This window comes from Bufo bufo, chromosome 9, assembly GCF_905171765.1.
Source record: "Bufo bufo chromosome 9, aBufBuf1.1, whole genome shotgun sequence".
Classification (NCBI taxonomy): Eukaryota; Metazoa; Chordata; class Amphibia; order Anura; family Bufonidae; genus Bufo; species Bufo bufo.
The window spans coordinates 59,361,555-59,377,125 of record NC_053397.1 but is presented as its reverse complement, the minus strand read 5'-3'; positions in this window follow the sequence as shown (position 1 = coordinate 59,377,125).

Genomic DNA, 15,571 nt, shown 5'->3' with positions numbered 1-15,571 from the left:
TTACTAAAGGCAAAATACCCTTCTATTAGCACTCAAAGCTTTTCACGACATTTGTCAGTCTGCATTTTCCTGAAAGAAGAAAAAATTAATTTGCTGAAAGCCTGTTTTTTTTTTTCATCTGCCTTTTTTCAGAAACACTTTTATCGTGAGTCATTTAGGAAATGCAATTCTCAAGTATTCATAATGTAAGTCTCACTTTACAATGTACCTCTCTCTCCGACAATCTTATGGTTGCATGTTTTATGAAATCACCACCTTTTGTCATTTTTCTATTATGACACTATTAGGAAATAAAGAGATCTATGTAAATGTAGACAGAGGGAAGAAAAAAAAAAACCTTAATGGCAGTTACCATGAGCAACATCTGTGCACGATCGTGAGAGCTTATACTAATTTTCTAAAGATTGTTCCATTCATTACAGGGTATTGTTGCCTGCAATGGTTAAGCCCTATTTCCATGTATTTAAGACATGAAACTGAGTGGGTAAATGTAAGTCTAATCAATACCACTTTTCATTCTGCTCCTAATGTGCCGCCTTCCCTTTTCTTTACCTCCTGCACGAAATCCTAAAAGATCTTGACTTTAGAGTCATAAAATGTAATTCTTCTGCAGAAACACAGACAATAATGCTCCCCCGTATTCAGGCGTATTGCATATTCTAATGGCATTTGGCTAAATTGAGTATGGATTTAACATCAAAGGCTTCATGAATTTTTCAAATGAGATATTAAAGTCAATATTTCAAGTGAAAGATATTTCAATTTAGTTGCATACACAACAATAAAAGACTTTTGGAAAGGGAACGGCTACTACAAGTTTCTCTCCGTTAGCTCACTTGCGGAATTATTAGGTTCTAATAAAATCAGACATGATGCAAAAATGACGGGGAGTAACATACCCTGCCCAATAAAGGACAGACATATCATGGATTCTGAATACACTTGCCAATAGTCTTTATGTGGTTCCAGCTTGCTGTTACAGTATCTGCATAAAGATTTGCACGGCATTATCATTAATCAGATTATTTCAAACAATAAAAGATGCAATACATAGTAAATCCATACAGGGAAGTATTGTTCATTCTCAATAAATATCCCCTATAAAAATACGGCCAGTGACAATGATTACGATGTTGTTTGTGTGGAAGAAGAATTATGTTATTAGCTAAGTCAATCATTATTCCATCATTTGCTAGCAGACAATATTTTGACTAAAGGATCCAAACACTGTAATTATGAGTTTTAATATTAAATAAATTCTGATTATGACAAGGACACTGTACTGCTTGGGGATGTGGCCTTGCTGCCACAAAGAACACCAGCAGGAGGAGGACACCCTTGTTATAATTGGAAATGCTGGCCAGTTCTATTTTCCCACAGGATCCAGGGATGCCACTTCAATTGCTGCAATAGAGCCCTGGTACCTATGTTTGTGTTTGAATGCCAATGACTCATTTTAATCCTGCAGATATTGCACCCATGGCTGTGATTTTATTTACCGGGCTGGACTTGGGGAGAAAAACCATCACACAGGAGTTGCTCGCACAGACCTAAAAGCAGCCAAGGTTGGCCTAGCCTAGCACATTTTGAGCCAACGCACACAGTATCAGTGGCATCACCAGTTCACAAGCTGACCACAAGAAAAGCAAACCTGGCCCTGCCAGTTTTTGGGAGGTTTTAGCCATACATTGCCACAGCTTTTTATTGCTGCCACAGTCACCACTCTCCTCCTCTGATGTCACCTTCTCCTCAGCACCCCGATACAGCTTCCAGGTCCTGTCAACACACCATCATTGTCATAGTCCTCACCCTCCTTGACACTTATTAGACCGTGATATGTCATTATGGGCTCCTTGGCCCCCATCCCGATTACCTGCTCTGTATTTGCCCAGATTGTCATTATTGCTAACACTGCCCCTACTGCCACCACCAGGGCTTATAATACCACTACTACTACTATTGGCCAAATGGCTGGTGCTGCTACTGCTGCTACCCACATTCTGCCTCTCGGATGACAAGGCCTGGGTCTTTCATTTTGTAGTCTTCAATTTTCCAGACATTTTATTATGATGTCTATAAATTAAAAGTATTGAGTTTCCTATAAATGAAAAATCACAGATTTTGTACACAGATTATTAAATGGCATTAGCAAAATTACTAGTGTGCTTTCTGTCATTTAAAAATAGAGGCGTAATGAAATGTTCTTCCTCTTCTACAAACACACTGCACACTGGTATTTATAATTTCCTTTGGGAATAATGCAGTGTTTGCTGTGAAATATCTTTGAACTATGTGGTTAATATCACTGGTTCAACAATGACATTTCTGTAGTAAAATTTATTTAAAACACATGGTCTGCCAACATGAATATAACAATGCAGTATTTGCAACAAATTGTTTTTTACCTAGGTGTGTAATATCACTGGTTCAACAATTACATTTTTGTACTAAAATGTCCAAAACACAAGGTCTTAAGCAGTGATGAATTCGTTAACATAGATTTAACAATGCAGTGTTTGCAGCAAATTGTCTTTTAACTAGGCATGTAATATTAATAGTTCAACAATTAAACTTTTGCACTAAAATGTCTAAAACACAGTCTAACACAACTAACACAAATATAACAATGCAATATTTGCGGTGAAATTTTTTTGAACTATTGGGGGTCATTTATCAAACTGGTGTAAAGTAGAACTGGCTTAGTTGCCCATAGCAGCTAATTAGATTCCACCTTTCATTTTCCAAAGGAGCTGTCAAAAATTAAAAGTGGAATCTGATTGGTTGCAATGGGCAACTAAGCCAGTTCTACTTTACACACGTTTGATAAATGACCCCATATGCATTTAATATCACACTGGTTCAACAATTGCATTTTTATATTAAAATGTCTGAGACATATGACCTAATCAAGTAATATATCTGATATTGCTTCTTTCACACCTTTAGCTGGGTGTGCCAGCTGGCAGGTCCGACAGACAATGCCAGTAAACAGCTGAACAAAAAACAGCTTTGTGTAGCGGTATTTGTCTTGACAAAACCCAGGCATACTTGCTAGGTAGCAGCTGGATCTCTGCTGGACCCCATTACAGTCAATGGGGCTGACGGGCAATCTGGTATCATCCAATAATGCTGGATCCAGAGAGCTTCAGGTGGCTGTTCTGCTGCCAGCAGTGTGAAAGTAGTCTAACACAAATATAACAATGCAGTGTGAATTGTCTTTCAACTATGTGTGTAATAGCACTGGTCCAACAATGCATTGTTTGCAGTGAATTGTCTTTCAGCTAGACCCTATTGTTTAATAACATGAATATAATGCACTGAAAAAGTAGGCAATTGCTAGGCATTTGCAGCAGAATGCTATTGAGGTGCTGTGCTGGCAATAACAAACTATAGAAACTTGAGGTTTGGAAAAACAAAACTTTTCATATCAAATAAAAATTAGTTTTTTTTTTCTTGCAGACAGTTGGTTTTGTAATGCAAAACTACTAGGTTGAGTTGCTGCAGCAGCACGCAGCTTAAGGCCTCATGCACACAACCGTTGTTGTGTTCCGTGTCCGTTGTTCCGTTTTCCGTGATTTTCTGCGGACCCATTGACTTTCAATGGGTCCGTTGAAAACTCGGATAATGCACCGTTTGTCATCCGTGTTCATGATCCGTGTTTCCAGTCCGTCAAAAAAATATGACCTGTCCTATTTTTTTCACGGACAACGGTTCGCGGACCCATTCAAATCAATGGGTCCGTGAAAAAACACAGAGGCACACAAGATTGTCATCCGTGTCTGCGCATCCGCGTCCGTCTTTTTCCTATCATTTGCAAGGCAAACTTGACTTAGATTTTTTTTCACTTTCCTTCATGTCTGGTGATCCTCCAAAAATCAAGGAAGACACACGGAAACAAAAACAGAAACGGATCACGGAACAACGGAACCCCGTTTTGCGGACCGTGAAAAAATACTGTCGTGTGCATGAGGCCTAAAGGGGATATCCGAGATTATAAAATGCTTTCTAAATGCTGTTAAGGATAACTAAGACAAGATGGAAGCCCCCATAATTATGTTCATGAAATAGAATGAAAAAACATCTGTAATCAGAAAATAAAACCTGATTAGAGATATGTTTTGATAAATGGTTTTAACTGGCAGGAAACAATTTTGTGACACATTCCCTTTAAAGGGGCTATCCGAGAGTATAAAAATGTCCCCCAATTTGCCGGGCCCCCATATTGAATATACTTACCCGGGTCCTCGCTCCCTGCGCTGCTCCTGGTCCCTGCACCACCGCTGCAGCTTCTCCCCGTATGTGGATGAAAACACTGTTGCTTGTGGAGAAGCCTGCCACAGCTTTACACAAAAAACCTAGCGTAAAAAAAAAAAAAAATTTCAAAGGGCGGTAAAAGAAATGGTCTCCTGGTTCATTGTTGTGAACTTACTCTAATTCCATTATTGTTATATAATTCATTCAAGAGACTACCATGCATAGTCTGCTTATATATAAATGAAACTCATGTTGCCAATTGAGCTAGTCGTAACAATCGATTCATCTCATGAAGCAGGATACTGCACCTGCAATAGGGAATCCCCTAGCCATTTGATTGACTAGGACAGATATCTCAGACTGCACTAACAATGTCAAGCCCGTGCCATACTTCAGAGTAGCAGAGCAAGTAGTGTAGCAACTTCTCATGAGCGGTGCAAGTGCAGTCACTGCTCCAGCAGCAGAAGCAGAGACTCTGTGCTTGTGTCACTACCTGGAGCAACAGAGCAGACACCAGATTTTTAGGGCCTTAGCCCTATCAATCAAGTGGTGGGGAGAAGATCCTCAGCTCTGGGAACACCCTAAGGTAGGTGTAGAACCCTGCTTGATGAGGTGAATCGATTTGCTCATCTGTAGACAGTTGTTACTCTACATTTACATCAAATTGTTCCCTTAAAGGAAGAGTTAACCACTAGATGGCCTTGCAGTTTGCCCGGCGGTCATTTTGGGGCGAAATTCGCCGAACGTGTGAACATATGGCGATATTTGCACGCGCCATATTTTTGGGCATAGTGCCAAACCGGGGTGCTATATACCTGTTTCCGCCAAATACTGATTGAAGGGTGCCATGTACCTTCTTCCACTAAATACTGATTGAGGGGTGCTATAGCTATATACCTTCTTCCACCAAATACTGATTGAGGGCTGTGATACAACTTCTTCCACAAAATACTGATTAAGGGGTGCCATATACCTGTTTTTTGCCAAATACTGATTGAGGGGTGCCATATACCTTCTTCCACTAAATACTGATTGAGGGGTGATATTGCTATATACTTTCTTCCACCAAATACTGATTGAGGGCTGCTATACACCTGCTTCCACAAAATACTGATTGAGGGGTGCCATATACCTGTTTCTGCCAAATACTGATTGAGGGGTGCTATATACCTTCTTCCACAAAATCCTGATTGAGGGGTGCTATATACCTGTTTCCGCCAAATACTGATTGAGGGATGCTATATACCAGTTTCTGCCAAATACTGATTGAGGGGTGCTATATGCCTTCTTCCACAAAAAACTGATTGAGGGGTGCTAGTGCTATATATCTTCTTCCACCAAATTCTGATTGAGGGCTACGATACACCTGCTTCCACAAAAAACTGATTGAGAAGTGCCATTTACCTGTTTCAGCAAAATACTGATTATGGGGTGCTATATACCTGTTTCCGCCAAATACTGATTGAGGGGTGCCATATACCTTCTTCTGCTAAATACTGATTGAGGGCTACGATACACCTGCTTCCACAAAAAACTGATTGAGAAGTGCCATATACCTGTTTCAGCAAAATACTGATTGAGGGGTGCTATATACCTGTTTCCGCCAAATACTTATTGAGGGGTGCCATATACCTTCTTCCGCTAAATACTGATTGAGGGGTGCTATTGCTATATACTTTCTTCCACCAAATACTGATTGAGGGGTGCCATATACCTGTTTCCGCAAAATACTGATTGAGGGGTGCCATATACCTGTTTCCGCAAAATACTGATTGAGGGGTGCCATGTACCTTCTTCCACTAAATACTGATTGAGGGGTGCTGTCGCTATATGCCTTCTTCCAGCAAATACTGATTGAGGCCTGCGATACACTTGCTTCCACAAAATACTGATTGAGGGGTGCCATATACCTGTTTCTGCCAAATACTGATTGAGGGGTGCTATATACCTTCTTTGAAAAAATCCTGATTGAGGGGTGCTATATACCAGTTTCCGCCAAATACTGATTGAGGGATGCTATATACCAGTTTCTGCCAAATACTGATTGAGGGGTGCTATATACCTTCTTCTACAAAATACTGATTGAGGGTGCTATTGCTATATACCTTCTTCCATCAAATACTGATTGAGGGCTGTGATACACCTGCTTCCACAAAATACTGATTGATGGGTGCCATATACCTGTTTCCGCAAAATACTGATTGAGGGGTGCTAGATACCTGTTTCCGTCAAATACTTATTAAGGGGTGCCATATACCTTCTTCCACTAAATACTGATTGAGGGGTGCTATTGCTATGTACCTTCTTGAACCAAATACTGATTGAGCGCTACAATACACCTCCTTCCACAAAATACTGATTGAGGGGTGCCATATACCTGTTTCTGCCAAATACTGATTGAGGGGTGCTATATACCTTCTTTGAAAAAATCCTGATTGAGGGGTGCTATATACCTGTTTCCGCCAAATACTGATTGAGGGATGCTATATACCAGTTTCTGCCAAATACTGATTGAGGGGTGCTATATACCTTCTTCTACAAAATACTGATTGAGGGTGCTATTGCTATATACCTTCTTCCATCAAATACTGATTGAGGGCTGTGATACACCTGCTTCCACAAAATACTGATTGATGGGTGCCATATACCTGTTTCCGCAAAATACTGATTGAGGGGTGCTAGATACCTGTTTCCGTCAAATACTTATTAAGGGGTGCCATATACTTTCTTCCACTAAATACTGATTGAGGGGTGCTATTGCTATGTACCTTCTTGAACCAAATACTGATCAAGGGCTGCGATATACCTTCTTCCACAAATACTGCTCTTCTCTACGGACTTAGGCAAAGGGTCATTTAGAAAATGACAGGCAGAGCAAAAGGCAGACCATTCCGCAGGGATGGTAGGGGTCAGGCAGGTACACCATAAGTGGGAAGTTGGAGAAGGCGCGTGCGATAACTTCAAAGGGCGCACCAGAGTTGGTTAAGTGGCTCACTCATCCTTTCGCTTCTGCATGCTTCTCATCCTCTGTATCTGCACCCTCCTAACTCTCTGCTGTTAGCACCCGAAAATACACCACCACCACCACCATATCCCCTCCACTCTAGTCAGTGGAATTATTTTCCCATCCATTCCCTGACCTTACCGATGCACAACCATTCTTGGCATCAGATGAGGAAGAGGAGGTAACAACGGCCGCCACCCAACAGTTTGACGACAGTACCCAGATCAGCTCATGGAGGGTGCTCCCTGCTGTTGCTGCTTACTCTGAGATCTATATTGTCAGTGGTGGTGAAAGTGACGATGATGACATGTCGATGGACGTCACTTGGGTGCCCACAAGAGAGGAAGAGGAGGGGAGTTCAGAGGGAGAGACGAAGCAGCAGATAGGGAGGAGAAGGAGGAGAAGCAGGCAGAACTTGCAGTGCACAGGAGGCAAAAAGCAGACTGCAAATGTATCTGGAGCGAGCCATCCACCATGCACGGTCACATCTTGTGCTCCCAGGACACCGGCACAAGGCTCCGCAGTGTGCAATTTTTTTAACTTGTCAGCTGCTGATAATAGTGATGCCATCTGCAGCCTGTGCGGTCAACGCATAAGTCATGGTATGGGCAACGCCGTCAGAACCCAAAGCCACACTCCCTGCACTCCACATCCTGCCTCTTCTCCTTCTCTTCTCTCCTCCCATTTGTCCTCCACTCCACCTTCCACTGTGCTGTCATTCGCATTTATCTGGCACAAGGCAGGCTTCCCTGGCCCAAATGTTCGAGCGTAAAAAAAAATGATGACGCCGGATAATCCTCTTGCCGAACAGCTGACCGCTGGCTTGTCGGAACTGCTAGCCCTATAACTGATGCCATATAAATTGGTGGACTCAGAGGCCTTTAGAAAATTTTTGGCCATTGGCACACCGCAATGGAAGGTACCTGGAAGGAAATATTTCTCCCAGAAGGGCATCCCTGAACTATATGGCCACGTGCAGCGGTAAGTTAATTTATCTCTGGTGCACAGTGTCGGTGCAAAGGTACATCTGACCACAGACACGTGGTCTAGCAAACACAGGCAGGGAAGGTACATAACTTTTACTGCCCACTGATGGCCATCAAGCCTGTAACCGATGGCACCTGTGTGGATTTGGTGTTACCGCTACAAATTGCATGCAGGCTTGCCTCTTCTTCTCCTCCTCCTACTCCATCCTCCGTCTACTCCTCAGCTGACTCCTCCTTTTCCACTGCTACCGCCTCTTCCACTGCTCCCCCCAAGCTCCCCAGAATCTCTTCGACGTGGCAGGTGAGCCGCATGCTGTGCTGCGGCTGTTGTGCCTGGAAGCCAAGAGCTACACCGATCCTGCACTGATTTCAGTCACAGGCCGATCAGTGGCTAACCCCGCTCAATTTGACAGTTGTTAAAGTGGTGTGCGACAACGGTGCGTATCTGCTGAGCGCGCTGAAACAGGGCAAAATGACACACGTGCCATGCATGGCACACGTCCTGAACTTAGTGGTGCAGCGATTCGTTGCCAAATACCCCGGGGTCCAGGACGTCTTGTGGCAGGCCAGGAAAATCTCTGGCCATTTCAGAAGTTTTGCACGGCCACGGCTCACCTTGCTGACGTTCAGCGGCGACACCGCTTTCCCGTCAGATGTCTGACTTGTGACTGCCCGACGAGCTGGAACTTCACCATGTATATGCTTGATAGGCTGCTCCAGCAGAAACATGCTGTTAACGACTCCCTGTACGAACTCTGCAGCAGGACAGGTTCTGGGAGCTTGATTTATTTTCACCGTGCCAGTGGCTTCTCATGCACGACGCAAGCAGACTTCTGCGGCTATTTGATGAGATCACCAAACTGGTCAGTCGCAGACAGGGCGCCTTCAGTGATATCGTACCTTAGGCTTTCTTTCTGGAGTGTGCATTGCGTCGTGTCATTGATCAAGCCGTTGAGGAGCAGGAGCTGGAAGATGAGGAAGTCGCAAAGCTAAATGAATACCCAGGGGGGGGCTACTCCATCTGAGACAAGTCAGAAGGAGTCTGAAGAGGAGTCAGAGGAGGATGTTGGCTTGGGGTAGGAGGAGGAGCAAGAAGAGCAGGCTTTAAACGTTTCGAGGATCCCTGGTGTTGTCCGTGGCTGGGGGGAGAAGACCGAGGACGACATTGTCCTGGATGATTAGCAGGAGCCAGGCCATTCCACTGCTTCCAATTTAGTGCAAATGGGGGCCTTCATGCTCCAGTGTTTAAAGAGGGAACCCTGTATAAAAAGCATATAGGACAAGGACCTGTACTGGGTGGCAACCTACTTAGACCCCCGGTACAAGCACAAAATGGCAGACATGTTACCAGCATCACAGAGGGCTATCAGAATGCAGCATTTCCAGGCCTTGCTGAGAGATATACTGCACTCTGCTGTTGCGGGCACTGGCAGAGGTATTTTATCCCACAGCGAAATAGGTGCGGGTACCAATCGGTTTGAAGATGTGTTGGTCACTTCGAATATGAGATCATTCTTGCAGCCAACCCATCGACAGCCTCCCTCCAGATCCAGCCTCAGTAAACGCCGGTTAACGGCCGATGTGGACGCTCTGAGAAGCGAGGAACCCCTTGTTTACTGGGTGTGCAGGCTTGACTTGTGGCCTGACCTGGCACAATTTGCCATGGAACTCTTGGCTTGTCCATCGTCGAGTGTCCTGTCCGAAAGGATGTTCAGCACAGCAGGGGGGATCATGACCGATAAGCACACTCGCCTAGCTCACAACAGTGTGGATTACCTCACATTTTTTTAAATTAATGTGGCATGTATCTCGAAGGAATTCAACACCTGTGTTGACCACGTGTAATTGAATTTCCTCATGCCAGCCCACACATATCCGCCATCACCCAGAACAAAGAATGGTCCTTGCCTTATGTACAAACCGGATTCCAAAAAAGTTGGGACACTATACAAATCGTGAATAAAAACTGAATGCAATGATGTGGAGGTGACAACTTCTAATATTTTATTCAGAATAGAACATAAATCACGGAACAAAAGTTTAAACTGAGAAAATGTACCATTTTAAGGGAAAAATATGTTGAATCAGAATTTCATGGTGTCAACAAATCCCCAAAAAGTTGGGACAAGGACATTTTCACCACTGTGTGGCATCTCCCCTTCTTCTTACAACACTCAACAGACGTCTGGGGACCGAGGAGACCAGTTTCTCAAGTTTAGAAATAGGAATGCTCTCCCATTCTCGTCTAATACAGGCCTCTAACTGTTCAATCATCTTGGGCCTTCTTTGTTGCACCTTCCTCTTTATGATGCGCCAAATGTTCTCTATAGGTGAAAGATCTGGACTGCAGACTGGCCATTTCAGTACCCGGATCGTTCTCCTACGCAGCCATGATGTTGTGATTGATGCAGAATGTGGTCTGGCATTATCTTGTTGAAAAATGCAGGGTCTTCCCTGAAAGAGATGACGTCTGGATGGGAGCATATGTTGTTCTAGAACCTAAATATATTTTTCTGCATTGATGGTGCCTTTCCAGGCATGCAAGCTGCCCATGCCACACGCACTCATGCAACCCCATACCATCAGAGATGCAGGCTTCTGAACTGAGCGTTGATAACAACTTGGGTTGTCCTTGTCCTCTTTGGTCCGGATGACATGGCGTCCCAGATTTCCAAAAAGAACTTCGAATCGTGACTCGTCTGACCGCAGAACAGTCTTCCATTTGAGGGGTGCCATACAGCTTATGGATCTTGCTTAGAAATGGCTTCTTCTTTGCACTGTAGAGTTTCAGCTGGCAACGGCGGATGGTACGGTGGATTGTGTTCACTGACAATGGTTTCTGGAAGTATTCCTGAGCCCATTCTGTGATTTCATTTACAGTAGCATTCCTGTTTGTGGTGCAGTGTCGTTTAAGGGCCCGAAGATCACGGGCATCCAGTATGGTTTTACAGCCTTGACCCTTACGCACAGAGATTGTTCCAGATTCTCTGAATCTTCGGATGATGTTATGCACAGTTGATGATGATAGATGCAAAGTCTTTGCAATTTTTCGCTAGGTAACACCTTTCTGATATTGCTCCACTATCTTTCTGCGCAACATTGTGGGAATTGGTGATCCTCTACCCATCTTGGCTTCTGAGAGACACTGCCACTCTGAGAAGCTCTTTTTATACCCAATCATGTTGCCAATTGACCTAATTAGTGTTAATTGGTCTTCCAGCTCTTCATTATGCTCAAATTTACTTTTTCCAGCCTCTTATTGCTACTTGTCCCAACTTTTTTGGGATTTGTTGACACCGTGAAAATTGGAATCAACGTATTTTTCCTTTAAAATGATACATTTACTCGGATTAAACGTTTGATCTGTCATCTACGTTCTATTACAAATAAAATATTGACATTTGCCATCTCCACATCATTGCATTCAGTTTTTATTCACAATTTGCTTAGTGTCCCAACTTTTTTGGAATCCGGTTTGTATATACAGCGGCATAAAAGGGCTTTTAAGTCAGGTGAATGCCTAATTTTTGGGGCTTGTACGGGCTGACAATTACATATTTATCCTGTGATTGCCTAATGCACCTCCAGCCACAGAATCCAAAGTTCTTTGCTGTCAGGTGAATGCTTATTGTCTAATTTTTGTGACCTGTACTGGCCGACAGTTATATATTTATCCTGTGATCGCCTAATGTACCTCCAGCCAAAGAATCCAAAGTTCTATGCTGTCAGGTTAATGCCTTTTGCCTAATTTTTGGGGCCTATACTGGCCGACAGTTACATATTTATCCTGTGACCGCCTAATGTACCTCCAGCCACAGAATCCAAAGTTCTTTGCTGTCAGGGGAATGCCTTTGCCTAATTTTTTGGGCCTGTACTGGCCGACAGTAAAATTTTTATCCTGTGACCGCCTAATGTACCTCCAGCCACAGAATCCAAAATTCTTTGCTGTCAGGTGAATGCCTATTGGCTAATTTTTGGGGCCTGTACTGGCCGACAGTTACATTTTTTATCTCTAGCCACATAATCACACCCCTGTCTCACTCCTCTGCCTCTCATTATGGTGGCGTATGAACCGCATTCACCATAAGGACCTTCTAATGTCACAGGGTCATGTGACTGTGCCCCCCACCCTGTACTGTGCCCCCTTATACCATGCATTGTGCCCTCTTACCACACCCTGTGCAGTGCCCCTAGTCATTCTCTGTACTGTGCTCTCATATACTCTTTTATCCGGTCACGGTATGGCGGTGTTATCCGGTCACTGTACAGAGGTGTTATCCGGTCAATGTATGGCGGTGGTATCCAATAACTGAATGGCCATAACTGTATCCCTTTCCCTGCCCATGCCATCCTTTTTTAGACCTGGCATGAGCGGGAAAAATATGCAGATTGCGGTGCTAAGGACCTTTGCGCCACAATCTGTGTCAGAAAAAAACCTAACATAGATGTATTTCTGTATAATAAATGACCACCAAATTGTATTATTATTCGGGGGTAGAGCGAATATCTATATATTATATAGATTTTAGTGTATTATACTGTGCCCTGTATTTCCCAGTAGAAAATAATCCCTGGGAAACACAGTCCTCATCCCTGACCACCAGGACCAGGTAGCGCTCTGTCAGTACATGGCGGCCTCCTCTCTCCGCCACGCTGCTCTGCTGTGTACTTTTGCTTATTCTGACACTAGGGCTGGGTTCACATTCTATTTTTGCCATCCATTTAATACGTACCAAAAATGTATGCGTTAACAGATTCCTCAGACTGATGGTGTCCATTCATCATACAGTTCCATGGTAGAAAAAAAAAATTACGTTAACGTATGGATTTTTTTAATGGACTCTGCAGGATACAAAAATGTGGAGTGCTGCACATTTGTATACATCAAACCGATAGGAAATAAAACATTTTCAAGCAGGGAAACATTTTTGAGAGTTTCCCTTTAAGACACATAAAAATGGCCCCTGATTAAAATACATATTTTTTGTGGGAATTTTTGCCAATGATCCCCCTCTGGTATATCACTGTCCATGTTGTGGAACTATTTGTGTACTTCTAGTAAGTGCTTGCTGGCTGCAAATATGACCTGAATGTTTTTCAGGTTCGCCTGCCATTAAAGTGAATGGGGCGTGGTTCGCAAAACATTTGATCACGAACACACGTTCGCGAATCGTCCCAGCCGATGTTCATCCATTACTATTAACCGCACCTTAACAAAGTCTATTTATTACAGTGCCACCTGAACCTATAATATGTGTTCATGGAGTATTTTTACAGTAGCAGTACGTTTTTCATTATTTTTTTTTAAAGAAAAGCATTATTTCATGTATTTGCATTTTAGTGTATCAGGCATAGGCACATCTTAAAATACATATAGATACAAGTACCTGTTATAACCATGGCAACCAGAATGAAAACATTCATTGCTGATTGAATTCAAAGAACTGGAACAAAATGAACAATAGCAAATGGTTTTTATTTCAAAGTTAACTTTTGTTCTTTCTCTTTCTTTTTTTTTTGTGGCAGACTAAGGCTACTTTCACACTAGAGTTTCTATTTTCCGGTATTGGGATCCGTCATAGGATCTCAATACCGGAGAAAAATGCTTCTGTTTTGTCCCCATTCATTGTCAATGGGGACAAAACGTAACTGAACAGAACGGAATACTCCAAAAAGCATTGTCAATGCAAGTCAATGGGGACGGATCCTTTTAACTCTGACACAATCTGATACAATAAATAACGGATCCGTTCCCCATTGACTTTCAATGGTGTTCATGACGGATGCGTCTTGGCTATGTTAAAGATAATACAACCGGATCCGTTCATGACGGTTGCAGATGGTTCTATTATCAGTAACGGAAGCGTTTTTGCTGAGCCCTGTCGGATCCAGCAAAAACGCTAGTGGGAAAATAGCCTTATTCTGAAATCAATGCCTATCCTTAGAAAGCACAAAAAGCATATCCAGCCATGTTTTTTTTTTGTTTTTAATAAGCAAATTGAATCATTAGGGTATGACCTCACAGGGCATACTTTGTTGCAGAAAATTTTCCACAAATTTGCAGCAAAGTTCTCAACAAATCTGTGGATTTTCCTGCAGATTTGCTTAAGATTTCACTCTCTGCATTGGAAAAGGTGACATTCATGGTGAAATCAGCAACATTAAGTAATATGCTGCACATTTTAAATCCCCACAAAAGTTACATGTACATTATTCAAAACTGTATGCATTATTTATCTAGGCATGGGCTACGGAATAAGAAAAAAGGCTTTGGACACTTAGCAGTCGCTTTCAGGACTATGTCCTGTTTTATTCTTCTATTTCATAAATACAAAAAAAAAGAATCAATCTAAAAATCAAATGCAGAGCACAGTTGAGATCCATTTGTGGAAAGACACCCCAATTACTGCAAAAGCCTACATGACATTTCATGGAATGAACTCAAATTTTAGCAATTACTCAACATAATAATCGTAAAAAAAAAATTGTCACGAACCAGCGGGTGTGGACCCACTGTGCCACGTGACCAACCTTCTCTAAGGGTGTGGACTAAGTGAACCCCTTGTTCTTCACAGTAACCTTGATTGTGGGAATATACTTTCCTCTGGAGAACACCGGGTTGCTACCTTATGAGGTTGGTTGGCACACAAAGCAGCTGGCCCTTCCAGACCAAAGGGTACCAGTGCAATGTACCAGAAGTACGGATATAGTCAACAGGTTGAGTAGTAACAGGTTGATCGAGTGCAGGATCAAAGGATGAGGAAGAGGCAAAGTCGTATTATCAATGGGTCAGGACAAGTGTCACAGGTACAGGTCAGGCAAACAGGATCAGCAACAGGAGAGTTAAAACCGAGCAGGAAAGGATCAGAAAGGTAGCGGAATCCAGAATACAAGCATGGGTAAGGAGTTTACATAGAAACATAGAAACCTAGAATGTGTTGGCAGATAAGAACCATTTGGCCCATCTAGTCTGCCCAATATACTGAATCCTATGAATAGCTCCTGGCCCCATCTTATATGAAGGATAGCCTTATGCCTATCCCATACATGTTTAAAATCCTTCACTGTATTTGCAGCTACCACTTCTGCAGGAAGGCTATTCCATGCATCCACTACTCTCTCAGTAAAGTAATACTTCCTGATATTACTTTTAAATCTTTGTCCCTCTAATTTAAAACTATGTCCTCTTGTAGCAGTTTTTCTTCTTTTAAATATTCTCTCCTCTTTTACCTTGTTGATTCCCTTTATGTATTTAAAGGTTTCTATCATATCCCCTCTGTCTCATCTTTCTTCCAAGCTATACATGTTAAGGTCCTTTAATCTTTCC